This window comes from Balaenoptera ricei, chromosome 7, assembly GCF_028023285.1.
Source record: "Balaenoptera ricei isolate mBalRic1 chromosome 7, mBalRic1.hap2, whole genome shotgun sequence".
Lineage (NCBI taxonomy): Eukaryota > Metazoa > Chordata > Mammalia > Artiodactyla > Balaenopteridae > Balaenoptera > Balaenoptera ricei.
Window position 1 is genome coordinate 4,632,196 of NC_082645.1, and position 13,951 is coordinate 4,646,146.

General features: G+C 39.3%; 1 pseudogene; it reads left to right on the plus strand.

The window, feature by feature from the left end:
* Positions 1-2,707: 2,707 nt before the first annotated feature.
* Positions 2,708-5,606, plus strand: LOC132368406 (HAUS augmin-like complex subunit 6; annotated as a pseudogene).
* The last annotated feature ends 8,345 nt before the right edge of the window (positions 5,607-13,951 follow it).

A 13,951-nucleotide genomic window follows, 5' to 3' on the forward strand; every position in this document is an offset into this window, starting at 1 on the left:
CAAGTGAATGAATGAATTGCTTTCTCCCACTTCACTTCAGACACATTGCATTCTAGTGTCCTCCCCCTTTCCCTTCTCATCAAAACCTGCTCTTCCAAACCTATCTCCATTTAAGCACAAGTCCCTACGACCTGCTCCATGAAAAGAGGTCTGTATGTCCACATAAGTTTGGGAAATTATGCATGCATTCTATTCTTGGTGATTGAAAATGCTCATGGGAATACTAGAGGCACTTTCTCCTGCAGCTAAGAAATCGGAATAACTTTGCCTAACTCATATTTTCCTAAACTTTATTCATTTATTTCATTTCATTTGGTAGATATTTTTTTAAATTTATTTATTTATTATTTATTTTTGGCTGTGTTGGGTCTTCGTTTCTGTGCGAGGGCTTTCTCTAGTTGCGGCAAGTGGGGGCCACTCTTCATCGCGGTGGGCGGGCCTCTCACTGTCGCGGCCTCTCCTGTTGCGAAGCACAAGCTCCAGACGCGCAGGCTTAGTAACTGTGGCTCACGGGCCCAGTTGCTCCGCGGCATGTGGGATCCTCCCAGACCAGGGCTCAAACCCGTGTCCCCTGCATTGGCAGGCAGATTCTCAACCACTGCGCCACCAGGGAAGCCCCATTTGGTAGATATTAATTGAACATTTGCTATGTGCCAGGAAATGGTCTAGACATAGGAAGTGACCAATCAGATAAAAGTCCTGTCCTATGGAATTTACGTTCTGGTGGGGAAGACAGAGAGTGCACAAATAAATAAAATATTTAGCTGATCAGATGGTGGTAAGTGAAGTGCAATGAAGGAAAATAAAAAGGCAAGAGCGGTAGGGAGGGCTGTGACAGGGAGTTACGGTTTCAAGTCGAGTGGTTATCATTGAGGAGAGGTTTGAGCAAAGACCTGAAAGAGGTGAGGGCGTGAGTCACGGGGGGGAAAGGTATTCCAAGCAGAGGAAGCAGCAAGTGCAAAGGTCCTGGGAATGTCTGCATGTCTGGAGTGTGTGAGGAAACCAAGATGGCCAGGGCTGCTGGATGAGTCTAGAATGGGGAGAGCAGTAAGAGGAAAGGTCATGGAGGCGAGAGGGGTAGGCATGGGGGTCAGGTTATGTAGATCATATCTAACCGCAGAAGTGCTTCACTGGTAGTGCTGAGAAGTGTTGTCTTTGCTCAGAACCCTCCTTGGTCTCCGCACACACAAGTAAAACACAAACACACACACACAATGTTAAGAAAAAGAAAAAACGAGACCTGTTTCCTCATGAGTAAAATGGGGAAAATAATATTGCCTTCCTTTCAAAGATTTTTTTAATAATAAAAAAATAAATTTTATAGAGTTGTGGGCATTTAGTTAATGCTCAGTAAATGTTAGCTCTTTGCTTTTTTTCTCTTTCTCACTCCATCTCCCAAAAAACATGTTGTCTGCCCACTCTACTATCATGCTGCTATAGCAATGATAACAGTAAGCAATAAGCATGAAGTGCAGAATCAGAGGCACAGGACAGCAAGTGTTGAAGGTGGACAGATAAAAACAAAAACCTTGGTGGATATAATGCCGTAGATTCCACTAATGAAAAAGATGAGAGAAACTAAAAGATCCCACACCAGAGGATCAAGAAAGCAGACAGGGCAACAGGGATCAGGATTCTGGGCTGTAAATGTGGACGTCGGGGGCAAACAGTGAGGAGGGCACCTTGTACCCACCAGGGAGGAAGGCACCTTGTACCCACCAGGGAGGTTTCTTGGAAGAGTGAACATTAGATGTTTTTTGGGGGGTATATGGGAGGATGAGTGGGCCTTTTTGACAGCCCATGTTGAAGACTAGTAGACCCCATGGGTTGAAAACGTGGGGATATTCAGACTGACAAAAGATTGGCAAATCACTGCTTGAGAGTTTCGGTTTCCCTACATCATAACCAACACATGATATTATCATACTTTGTTAATCTAATGGATATGGAAATATCTTTCATTGGTATTTTACTTTATATTTCCTCAGTTAGACTGTCATTGAGCTTCTTGTCATATGTTTGTTGGAAATCAGGGTTAAATTCATTTAATTCATTGATATTTATTGAGATTACTTATATTCGTATAATATTTTCATTTATTTCACTGTTGCCCTATTAATGGTTATGGGTATTGTTGCCAGGTTTTGGTATTACAAGCAATGTTTTAATGAATAATCACCTACGCATGTCATCTTGTACATATTTAGGTTTCTTTGTTGGGTAAATTCCCACAAATAAAATCACTGAATCAAAAGTGTGTGTATTTATAATAATCAGTAGGAAATATATTTTATTTTAATCATTTAGTCATTGTATAATACAGGAACATATTATAATCTTTAGAAAGATCAAAAGGGTAAATTGTAAAAAGTAAGTCTTCAGTCATCTTTTCCCCTCTAGCCCCCCAGCTCCTTTTCCTGGGGGCTAATACTGCTACCAGCTTATAAAGAATCCTTCAGGACTTCCCTTTGGCCGCTGTTCCGTACTACCCTGAGAGGCTCTAGTTCCCTGTGACTTTAGAGTCTCAGGCCACTTGAGGCATTTGAGGCCATTTGAGGCGAAATGGTTCCAGGCGAGAGAGGATCAGGCGGTGCCAATGGAGTGGTCGCAGTCACGCCAGGCTGCCCGTAGGGAAAAAGCCTGAGGGGCCCTCTTGGTCGCTGGAGCCTGCGCTTGCTTCCTTTGTCGGGCCCTGCCTGCCGCGAAGATGAGCTCGGCCTGGGTCACTACTTTTGAGAAGGAGCATCTCTGGATGTATCTGCAGGCGCTCGGCTTCGAGCTGGGCTCGGCGACCGTAGCCCGTGGAAAGATGGTGTCGCACACACACCTCGGAGTGAACATGTTTGACAAGTTGAACCTTGAGGCCTTTCAAATAGTTTCTTATTTTTTGTTTCAAACTCTTGACCAGTCTCTCAGTAAAGAAGTTTTCGAACTTTGTTGGCCTCCATTTGACCAAAAAGAGTGATACTGAATTCCGAAAACATTGCTGTGAATGGTTAAAAAAGATTTCTGCTGAATGTGGAAGTAGCTTTCGTCAAGTTGTGGGTTCACTATTTCTTTCTCCTGGTGGTCCTAAGTTTATTCATCTGATGTATCACTTTGCAAGATTTGTTGCAACAAAATATATAAAAACCCATTCTAAAAATTCTTCTGTGCGTTTTACAGAGACATTTAATGTAAAGCCACAAGATTTGCACAAGTGCATTGCCAGATGCCATGTAGCACGTAACAGATTTTTACAAATTTTGCAAAGAAAAGATTGCGTTACCTGAAAATGCCAGGAAAATGCACAATTGTCAGTTAAACAAGCACGAAATTTGAGATCAGAATGTACAGGACAGCAAAACCAAATTAAAAAAATGGAACCCTACGATGGCCAAAGTAATATACAAGAGAAAATTCAAAAGGTTCGGTCTTTGTGGGCTTCAGTGAATGAAACATTCATGTTTTTGGAAAAAGAGAAGTTGTTAGTTCAGTCCTTAGTCTTTTTAACCAATATCCTTTAGATGGAACTAATGTTGCTATCAATATTCCAAGGCTCTTAACTGACAAAATTGAGAAACAAATGTGTCAGTTGCACATAGGAAATGTTTATGAGGCTGGAAAATTGAATCTCTTAACAGTTATTCAGTTATTAAATGAAGTCTTGAAAGTAATGAAATATGAATATTGTCAGGCTGACCAAGCAAGACTGACAAAAGACCTTCACTTCCTTGAAAAAGAGACCAAATTTCAGAGAGAAAGATTGTCAGATCTGAAGCATATGAGGTATAAAATAAAAGAAGATCTCACAACTATAAGACATTCTGTTGTTGAAAAACAAGAAGAATGGCATAAAATTTGGAAAGAATTTCTCGGCCTGTCTCCTTTCAGTCTAATTAAAGGTTGGACTCCAGCTGTGGATCTTTTACCACCTATGTCTCCCCTTTCGTTTGATCCTGCCTCAGAAGAAGCATACGCGAAGAGTATTCTTTTGCAGTACCCTGCTTCACTTCCAGATACACCTAAGCAACATATCCAGGAAAATGATTGCAAGAAGGGCAAGTGATATATTGGAAACTAAGTGTGATCTAGCCAAGGGCCCTGCTTCTTTCCTGTGGCAGCTCATTTCACCATCAGATAGAAACAGTGTTACACTACTTGAAAATGACAGGAAGTTGACATCTCCTAGAGAGAAAAATGAAACAGATTCTAAGAAAACACCAGAATTTGAAGTGGAAGACTCTTCATCATCAAATATTGCAAAGAGTAGTGCATTTGGAGTGTCTCTGCCAGCTAAAAAAGTGATCCATTCCAAAAAGATCAAGATCATCTGGTAGAAGAGGTTGCAAGGGCAGTTTTATCTGATTCACCACAACTTTCTAAAGGAAAAGAAGTAATGTTAGAGGAACTAATTGACTCTCTAGTTTCTAACCTGTCCTTAACAAGGAATCAAGTTCCCTGAACTCCAGAAAGCTTGATAAGTGATATTAGGAGCTCATGGAGAAAAGCTGTTAAAATAGAAGATAACAGAAGTACAGAACCAATTCAAATGGATACTGAACATAGAGGAGTATTGCCAGAATCCTTACCTGTGGTGCATAATTGAAAAGAGTTTAACATGGCCAGTTTTTTCTCAGCAACCACTGTGTCCGATTCTAGCCATTCTCGTTTGCCTGAAGAGAAAGTTGTTTCAGATTGCCTCAAGTGTGTGCTTCAGAAACCTGTGGTGGCCAGTTACATAGGTGAACCAACAACACAACATCTGTCAGATTTGTTAAATAAGGACATAATTTGTAAGCAAGATTTGGAATGTACAGCTTTACAGAACAAGCTTTTAGAAACTAGCCAAATAGAGACATCCTCCCCTGCTGTAGGCAATAGGAGAGATGTGATAGGTAGCAGTGAAGAATAATATATTGATATATCAGACCACTCGAAAGCTTTATACAGAGATCTTTCCATGCATAAAAGTATGTTATGGAACTCTTTTCAGGTATCAAGTGGAATTAGTTCCAGTTTTAAAGATAGTGATTTTGGCATATTACATGAAACTCTTCCAGAAGAAGTTGATCACTTAAGTCTTAATAGCTCCAGTAATACAGAGGCCAATTTTAAACCGGAAGCAAATAGTCCTATGCACAGTGGCATTTTCCCAGAAGGTGTTGTGGAAGGAAGACAGACTACTCCAGAATCAGACTTTAATTTACAGGCTACTTGCAATGGATATGAGGCTCTGAAGAAATCTCTGTCCAAGCAAAGGGAAGAAATTTGCCTCTCTAATCCTGAAACACTTGAAAGACAAACCTGAATTGAGCCTTACTTCCCAATACATGCAAATTGATGATACGCTTAACTTTTCGTGCACTCATGATTTGCACATTGACTATACAAAACCATCTTCACACATGTCCCTTGGTGAAAGAAAATGGTCTCTTTAACCACTAATCAAGTTTTAGTTTTCTCCAGTGGAACAAAGATTGAGAACCACAACACCATGTAGTCTTGGAGAATTTCTACCTAATTTAACAGTCAATTTTGCAGAAGAAGAAATCTTGAATAAGAGCCTTGATGCAAAAGAACCTCCATCTGACTTGAAAGATGAAGCAGTAGCCCAGTCAATTTAACTATGATGAACTTAAGTTGAAGCAATGTCGCAGGATAAAAACTGATTTGTAATTTAAATACACATTGGAAGTGTAACTGTTTTTCAAGGTCTAAAAAAGTCCTAAATAATGCTTTTTAGCCTTCTCTGCTGATTTTAGGTAAAGAGAGTATGTTTGGATTTTCTCTCTCTGTATGGATATGGGGTTGAAATGTGAAGTATTTGCAAAGCAAACAAGTTACGAGAAGCCATTTTGGTTTCTTGCATAATCTTGTAAGCATGAAGTAAATGGCAAAGTATTATGTTAACTAATTCATTATGTTCTAATTTCAGTTAATTAACATAAGGATGAGTAGTTTTTGATGTGTTTTATTAAGTGGTTAACTTAATAGCCATTGGATATACTGCTCTTTCTTTTTAGGGAAATAAACAACTTTTATTGTTTCTTTTTAGAACATTATGGTACTAAACAAAAAAAGTGAGGAAAGTAATGCTTTGGGGTGTATAATCAAAATGACAAAGTTTAAGTTTGGGAAAGCTCTAAAGAGGCTTAATGATTATTCAGGTAGGTTGATCCTGAAAAATAATATTTGATGGAATAAAGTGCATGTGATGATAGTGAAGACTGGAGCAGAATGAATTTAGAAAAAAGGAAAAAGGTGGAAGATGACTAGATACTTTTGAGGGACACTAACGATAAATCCATTCAGTGGGTTGTATAGCAGTTTTATATTTAGTCTAATTTAGACTTTGAGAATTTAACTCTAGTTTTTTATTTGAACAGAAAAAATGTAAATTAAAAAATTAGTCTGTGTTTGGTTTTTTTTTGGAGGGGCACTGTTTTTGGGGAAAGGAGCTAATTTTTTTTTTTTTTTTAATTTTTTATTGGAGTATAGTTGCTTTGCAATGTTGTGTTGGTTTCTGCTGCACGGTGAAGTGAATCAGCCATGCACATACACACATCCCCTCCCTCTTGGACCTCCCTCCCTCCCTCCCCCACCACATCCCACCCAACTGGGCCATCACGGAGCGCCGAGCTGAGCTCCCTGTGCTACACAGCAGGTTAAGGGAGCTAATTTTGATTGTTGCTTTCCTCCTCAAAAGCCGTCAGTTCCCCACTGCCTACAGAACAGCTTCAAATTAACTTGAGAAAATTGAATTTGGGGTTAAATAACTTGTTCAGTGTTACAGAGCTAAGTCAGTGGTGAAGCTAGGATTTGACCCTATTTTCCTTCCTTAATATACCAACAAGACCTCCTAGAAGTAACTAAAGGGCCAGGATGTAGGATATGGCTGCAGGAGTGGGCCTTCTGGACTCCAAATGAGAGTCAGATGTGAGGCCTCTGGTACAGTGTCCTGCCTCATGTAGTCAGACCCCCTGGCCAAGAAACGGGCTTGCCTTTAGCATCCAAGTGAATACATGCCATTGCCCTCTGCGAACCAGGAGGTTAAGCACACTCTGGAAGGGTGATAGCACCTACAGCACCCCTGTGTCTAGCCCCAACTCTTAACCATCACAGCCTTGTCCAGTTTGCCAAGGAACTGGCAAGAAGAGGAGAAAAGTTGAAGGGAGGAGTTCTGGAAGTGGATGGGCTTAACAGTTCATCTTTCTTCACTCCTTTTGGCTTACTTTCTCTGTTGCTTGTTTGATCCAAGTTTGAAGGCCAGTCTTTTTTGTGAGAAAAGACAGAAGAAAAGCACATAGAACTACCTTATTTGCAGTGGAAAAAAAAGAGGAAGAGAAAAGCTTCTCCTAAGGTGCCATATTCTTTTATTAGTTAATAGAACAAATAGGGAGTCTGTAAGTCTACTGGGAAACTATCCTCTAGTCTTAAGAAACCTAGTATCAGTAAATCCAAAATTAACATGTTAAGGAGAAGGTAGAGCTATCATATTAGCATCTACAAAGTGCCAGGGCTATTCCTGGATACTTAATAATACATATTATATCATTTAATTCTCATACCTCTGTAAGATAGTGATATTGTACCTATTTTACAGGTAATGGTACCAAAGCTAGGGAGCTTAGATGACTTGTCTAAGATGGACTCGAGGAATTACCTGGGATACCTCTTAAAAAAACATGTATTCTGTAGGTCTAAAATGAGGATTAGAAATCTGCATTTTACATAGCTTCCCTGGTAATTCTTAGGCTCAATAAAAATCTTGAGAGCCACTGCTAGAGGATACAGATTCACATTTAGCCCTGGGGTATCTTAAAGAAGCTAGGTAACACTATTACATACATACTGCTTTAGAGATCCTAGCTCTCTGATAAGGAAGCTGAAGTTCACCAATAAGTGTGGGCCTTGAATTACTGAGAATCAAAAGATCAAAATATCTCTGGGTATTAATGGATTTACAAAAACCACATTGTTGTTAAGTGAGTCATACCTGTGATAGGCTAAGAGTTTTTGGCATTCTTCCCTGTCCTTTGTATGCCAGTAGTATAAACAAAAGTATATTAAATCTGTCACTTTCTCCTAAACCATTCTGATTATGACTTACTGCCTTCAGCCTCTTCCTTATCCAGTATTGCCTGCATACCTGCCTTTTGACCTTAAGGGACTGCTTTGATCATATCACTTCTCGGTTTAAATTCCATTAATGGTTCATTGGTAATTCCAGAATCGAGTTCAAATTTAAAGGCATATAAGGTCTCCTCCGTAGATTCCTCTTTTCCCCCTTCCACTGTGCTCTACCATTTTTTTTTCCTGGAAATGCTTTGGTGAGCATGCGTCTTTGAAAATCTTAATTCACAGTTCTGAAGCTGGAATATCCTACCTTCATCTCCCAGCTTTTCACAGTTATAGTTGTCCTTTAGGGTTCAGAACAAATCTCACTTTCACCTTGAAGTCTTAATCTCTTATCCATGGGCCTGTCCCTTCTCTGAAATCTCCTATGGCTTATGTTAACTTTTATTCACTTAGTATTTTTCATTTATTGCTTTTATTGTATTTTTTCATGGTTGTATGTGATTCCTCCAGTTGTATTGATTAAATACATACAGACATACATACTTACGTAGATGTGTGTGTGGGGTGTGTCCACACATACATATACTCCAAGGGCCATAGATCATCCTTAGCAGATATTGAAGTATTCGAATTGTTTTCTTTGCCTTCTGTGTGATGGAATTAAAGTAATGGTAAAGAGAGAGGGCTACTTTATTGCTGAGAGTACTTTTTCTCATTACATTCACAGCAGAATGTACCTTGTTTTATTCACTATTCATAAGACGAAGGTGTGTAAACTGACTTCTCAGTTTGAAACTTTAGATAATGCCTCTATGTCCTAATTGTTTTAAATGTTTAAAGAGGACAAGCATATAATATTGCTTAACATGAAAAATGTTATCAAGTGGAATAAAGACTATTTGTTGTTAAAGAAAATCAATTTGGGGGAATTTAATTGAAAACAAAAATATAAGTATTTTGAAACCGTTCTTTACCATGTGTTTCTTAACCATGATCTGTGGAGTCAATTTTATTTAATTCTTGAGACCTGTATAAAAGGAAACACTGTTTTTTCCCTACTCTGAATATACTAAAATTAAAGAAGATATGTTTAAGGACATTTTCCTCAATGTAAAGAAAGTATTTGCTAAAGTAAAATTCTCTTTCACATTAAGTTGCAGATACATAGTTGATATACCTTTTGTCTTATGCACTGTGAATGTTAAATCCACATCCTGAATTTAAAATATTTGTGAGTTCTCCATGGGACTATTTGTAAAGGTTTTGCATACTAGTCTTGAATAAACATTCAGTATCCAAAAAAAAAAAAGAATCCTTCAGAAATATTCCATGTATATATAAGCTACTGTGCACATAGGAGAATTCCTTTTATTTAAACAGATTTGTGCTTTATTCTGCATTGTAGTTTATAGGATGGAGATAGCTCTTGCCAGGACATTGATTAAAACAGAGAAAACAGGCTTTGATGTAAGCATTCTGATAGGAACATATTTCTTTATTGTCTTGTCATTTAGTCTTAGCCATACACTGTCACCATGATGGATGCCACCAATAAAAGTGATTGTTCTCTTAATTTTAGTATGCTTAACACTTCACTCTGGAGGAAAAGCTGGCTGTAAATATTGGGCCCTGCGCTGTTCCTGGCCACAAATTTTGGAACTTGCTTCAATCTGGACTCATTACTCTCTGCATTTGGTGCGTAGCAGTTATACTGGGAACCCTCTTCACCATCATCCTGGTGGTTCTCTGCTTCTCTCTTGTATTGTTATCTCTTGTTTCTTATGTCCCATAAAGTATTCTGTCCTAGTTTACTTCTTCATTTTGGGGAAAAAAAAAAATCTCCTCATAGCTTTCTATGAAAGAAATTTGTGGGAGGTTAATAGCTTGAGAACTGATCGATTTGAAAATATTTTCAGTGTATTCTTATTCTTGATTGGTAGTCTGCCTGGGTATTGAATTCTATGTTGGAAATTGTTTTTCTTCAGAACTGTGAAGGCATTGATAACAGGTTTCACTGTTGCTTTTCAGAAATCTGAAGACTCTTTTTCTTCTAACTGGGGTAGTTAAATATCTTCTACTATCTCCAAATGGTAATGAGAAAACAGCTCTTTTGAGTTGCTGCCTAGGTGTTTTACATGTATGTATGACAATCCTGCTCACGCCCAGAGTGTGAACATTTAGGAAGGACCTGAGCTTAGGATTCCTATCACGAGCTCTGCCATTGCTTTTCCCAGGGCATCTTTTAAAATAACCATTTACAGTTGAGCCGATGAAAAATGAGTGACCTCTGTCCCAACCACCTTATAAATAACAGGGGCTTGGTACCCTGCCATCTCCTGCTTGCCTGTGACCTGGGATGGAGGGTTGCCCTTCCCCCAGCTCATTGCATCTTCCCTCTCCTCTTTGTGGGATCTCTAAGTAATAAATCTTTGACTTTATGTCCTTTGTGTGAATGTTCTGGGTCTTTCATCAAAACAACCCCTGAGTTTTCACTTCTCCGAGGTGGGAGCTGGGATGCGAGGGGGAGCTACCTGCTGGCCCGTGGGTGGGTGGGTGCGTTGTGCCTCCTCATTCAGCAGGTCGTAATCTGAATATTCTTAACTTAATACACCGTCAACTGGTACTCCAACACACCAGTGAGGTGAAGTTTTACAATATTATGCCTTCTGTATTATTAGGCATTTTGCTAGATTCTTGTAGGACTTTTCAACCTGGAAACTGTCCTTTAGTTTTGAGAAGTTTTCTTAAACTAGTTTATTCATGATTCTTCCTGTCCTATTCCTCTCTTTTCTCTTCCAAGAACTCTTTTAATTTCAATTTGTTTTTCTGGGTTGGACCTTCAGTTTTCTTATCTTTACTTTCTCATTTTCATCTCTTTTGTTTATGCTCTACTTCCTGGAGGTTTCTTCAAGCGTATATTTTATCTTTTTTTCTGAAACTCTTGATTCCTAGCATGCTTTTAATTTCTGAGTTGTTTTAATTTGTTCTCTGAATTTTCTTTCTTCGAATATCCTGTTCTTGCTTCATGGATGGAATATTTTCTATTATTAGTCCACTGATATTAAAAAAAATCATTTTAATCTTATCTCAACAACTTTCTTCTCCCTGTGTTAGTTCCTTTATATTTTTTGTTTGATTGTGTTGTCTCTATTTTTTATGTTAAAGGCTTTCCTTAGGTATCAAGTAATCCAGAATTGTCTGCTCATGACTAAGGATCAGGGTCTAGAAATCTATCAGAGGCTCTGAGAGTATAGCTTCACTATAGGATGATCTGAATGAGCTGTTTGCAAGAGAACCCCCAAAGATTGGTATTTATAGATTTTTATTTGGGGCTGGGGACCAGGGGGGCTGGTCATATTTTTCAGAGAAGAATCTTGTAATTTCCTGCCTAGGGGGTTGAAGGCTGATTGTTGTATTTCAGGACTGAAATGGGATCCAAGGCTGGAGAAAAGGAGATCCATGTTATAATGTTATAGACTGGCAAATAACTTGGTTGAACTGTATTCTAGTGTTTGTGGAAGGTAAACCTTGTAAGTAAGGAAGCTGGATGTTTTATCTGAGATATCTAAGCAAAGTGTTGAAGGGGTGGCTTGGTTCTCCCCGGCTGCTTATAGTAAAATCCAGAAGAGAGAAATGAATTGGAGAAGGAATTGTTAAATGAAAGAAATCAGAATTAAATATTTGGGAAATTCTCAACTTATCTGTATTGTAAAAAATGAGAAATCTTGTTCTGAAGTGAACACTAAGGGTGTGGCTGAGCAACTGATAAGGACATTATTATGAGTGTGAACCACGGATCTGACCAGCCATATGGATCTAATTAGCCATGGGTATAACCAGCAGAAACATTGCCAGTGTGAACTGAAGGGATGGAGATGAGACAGAAATGAAGGAAGACTGTCAGATTTCTTAGATCCTACAGGACAAGACCGTAGATTTGTTTGGCTGTGAACATGCCCTGTTCTCCAAGAGAAGGGACAAATGACCTCAGAGGCAATTCAAAGATCATCAAGGAGGATGCCTCCTTGGTTTCAAAGTGGGAGGCCACTCATCAAGAATGGAATCTTGACCTTGGACTTCCCAGCCTCCAGAGCTGTGAGAAATCGATTTCTGCTGTTAAACCATCTAGTCTATAATATTTTGTTGAAGCAGACCAAGCTGACTAATACGGAGAGTGTAACCTGGAACTTCCTCGATGTGTCAGTATTTCGGGAGAAGCAGAAATTGGGTAAAGTCTAGAGCATAAGATACTGTTGAGAAAAGAAAGCTAAAATGTGGTTGAAGTAGGGGGTTATGGATAGTCTATGGGATCGTGAAGACCCTTGGTATCTTTCAGGTCATGGAAAAGAGCACTAAGACTCATTGAAAGTAAAGCTCACTTGCCTAAGCATTTGATTTGTTAGCATTCCTAAGCCCAAGGAATGCTCAAAACATTTAGAAAACTGAGAGAGATGGGGGATGTGTTCTGCTGTGAATGAACATGTACCAGAGAAGATTCCATTGCCATTTTTTTTTTAAAATTTTATTTATTTATTTACTTTTGGCTGTGTTGGGTCTTCGTTTCTGTGTGAGGGCTTTCTCTAGTTGTGGCCAGCGGGGGCCACTCTTCATCGCGGTGCGCGGGCCTCTCACTGTCGCGGCCTCTCATGTTGCGGAGCACAGGCTCCAGACGTGCAGGCTCAGTAATTGTGGCTCACGGGCCCAGCTGCTCTGCGGCATGTGGGATCTTCCCAGACCAGGGCTCAAACCCGTGTCCCCTGCATTGGCAGGCAGATTCTCAACCACTGCGCCACCAGGGAAGCCCTCCATTGCCATTTTTAAGAGAGAGTGGATAAATTTAAAATGGGACCGTTTGATGTAAGACGCTGGATAATGAATGGTTCAGCACATAATCTCACAGCTCCTTGTGGCATATTTTTAAGGTACTTGCAGATGACCTTTTACAGAGGTAAACTGCCTATAAGGGGCTGTAAGTGCTACATTTTAATAATGCTTCAGGGACATTAGGAGGAAAGTAACGGTTGTTATTTGGTAATAGGGTCCCATTATTAACTTTCAGGCTGCTGCTGAGTAGCAAATACAGCTTCAGCAAGAGATGTCTCTTCTGAGGCTTTAAGAATTGATCCAAGCTGGCAGAGCTTTATGCAGTAAGTTAAGGGGGGAAAGTAGAAAAAACGAGGAAGGAGAGGAAAAATGCTTGGAGTAAGAAAATCTAAGTGGTTCACTTTGGAAAAAAATATCGATAAATGGTTCACTCTTACGGAGAAGAGGCAATCTTTGAACTAGAATGGAGTATAAGGGAATCCTAGTTTTTACCCGAATTGGTCCATTTCCAGTCTTCTCTATAACGCATCCTGAAGGTAAGTTTTTCTGGGGATTTCCTATTTAGTTTATCTTATATAACTGCTAAATTAAAATAACAAGCTCATAATATTAGGGAAAGACCCCTCAAATGGCTTGTTTTTCTATGTACAGAAAGAAGTGAAAACTCTTTGATCTGGTAATCAAGACTATTTATACTTATAATGTGGACTTTCCAACCGGACACTTTCCTTCCCCCACTCATTACTTTCAGGGTATCCTGCTTAGAGCAGATTGATGTCCTTTCTGCCTGCTAATGTATTATGCTTATTCATAATTTCCTGCTTTTGTTGTGATATTCTTCCCTTCCTTTTGAATTACTACAGGCCAGAGATCAGCAAACTTTTTCTGTAAAGGGTCAGATGGTAAATATTTTCAGTTTTGTGAGCCATATGTTCTCTGTTGCAACTACTTAATTCAATTCAATTCTGCTGTTGTTGAATGAAGGCAGCCATAGATAACATGCAAACAAATGGGTGTGGAGGGAAGGACCAAGAAGGTGATACAGGAGGCTCCTGAACTTCCCTCC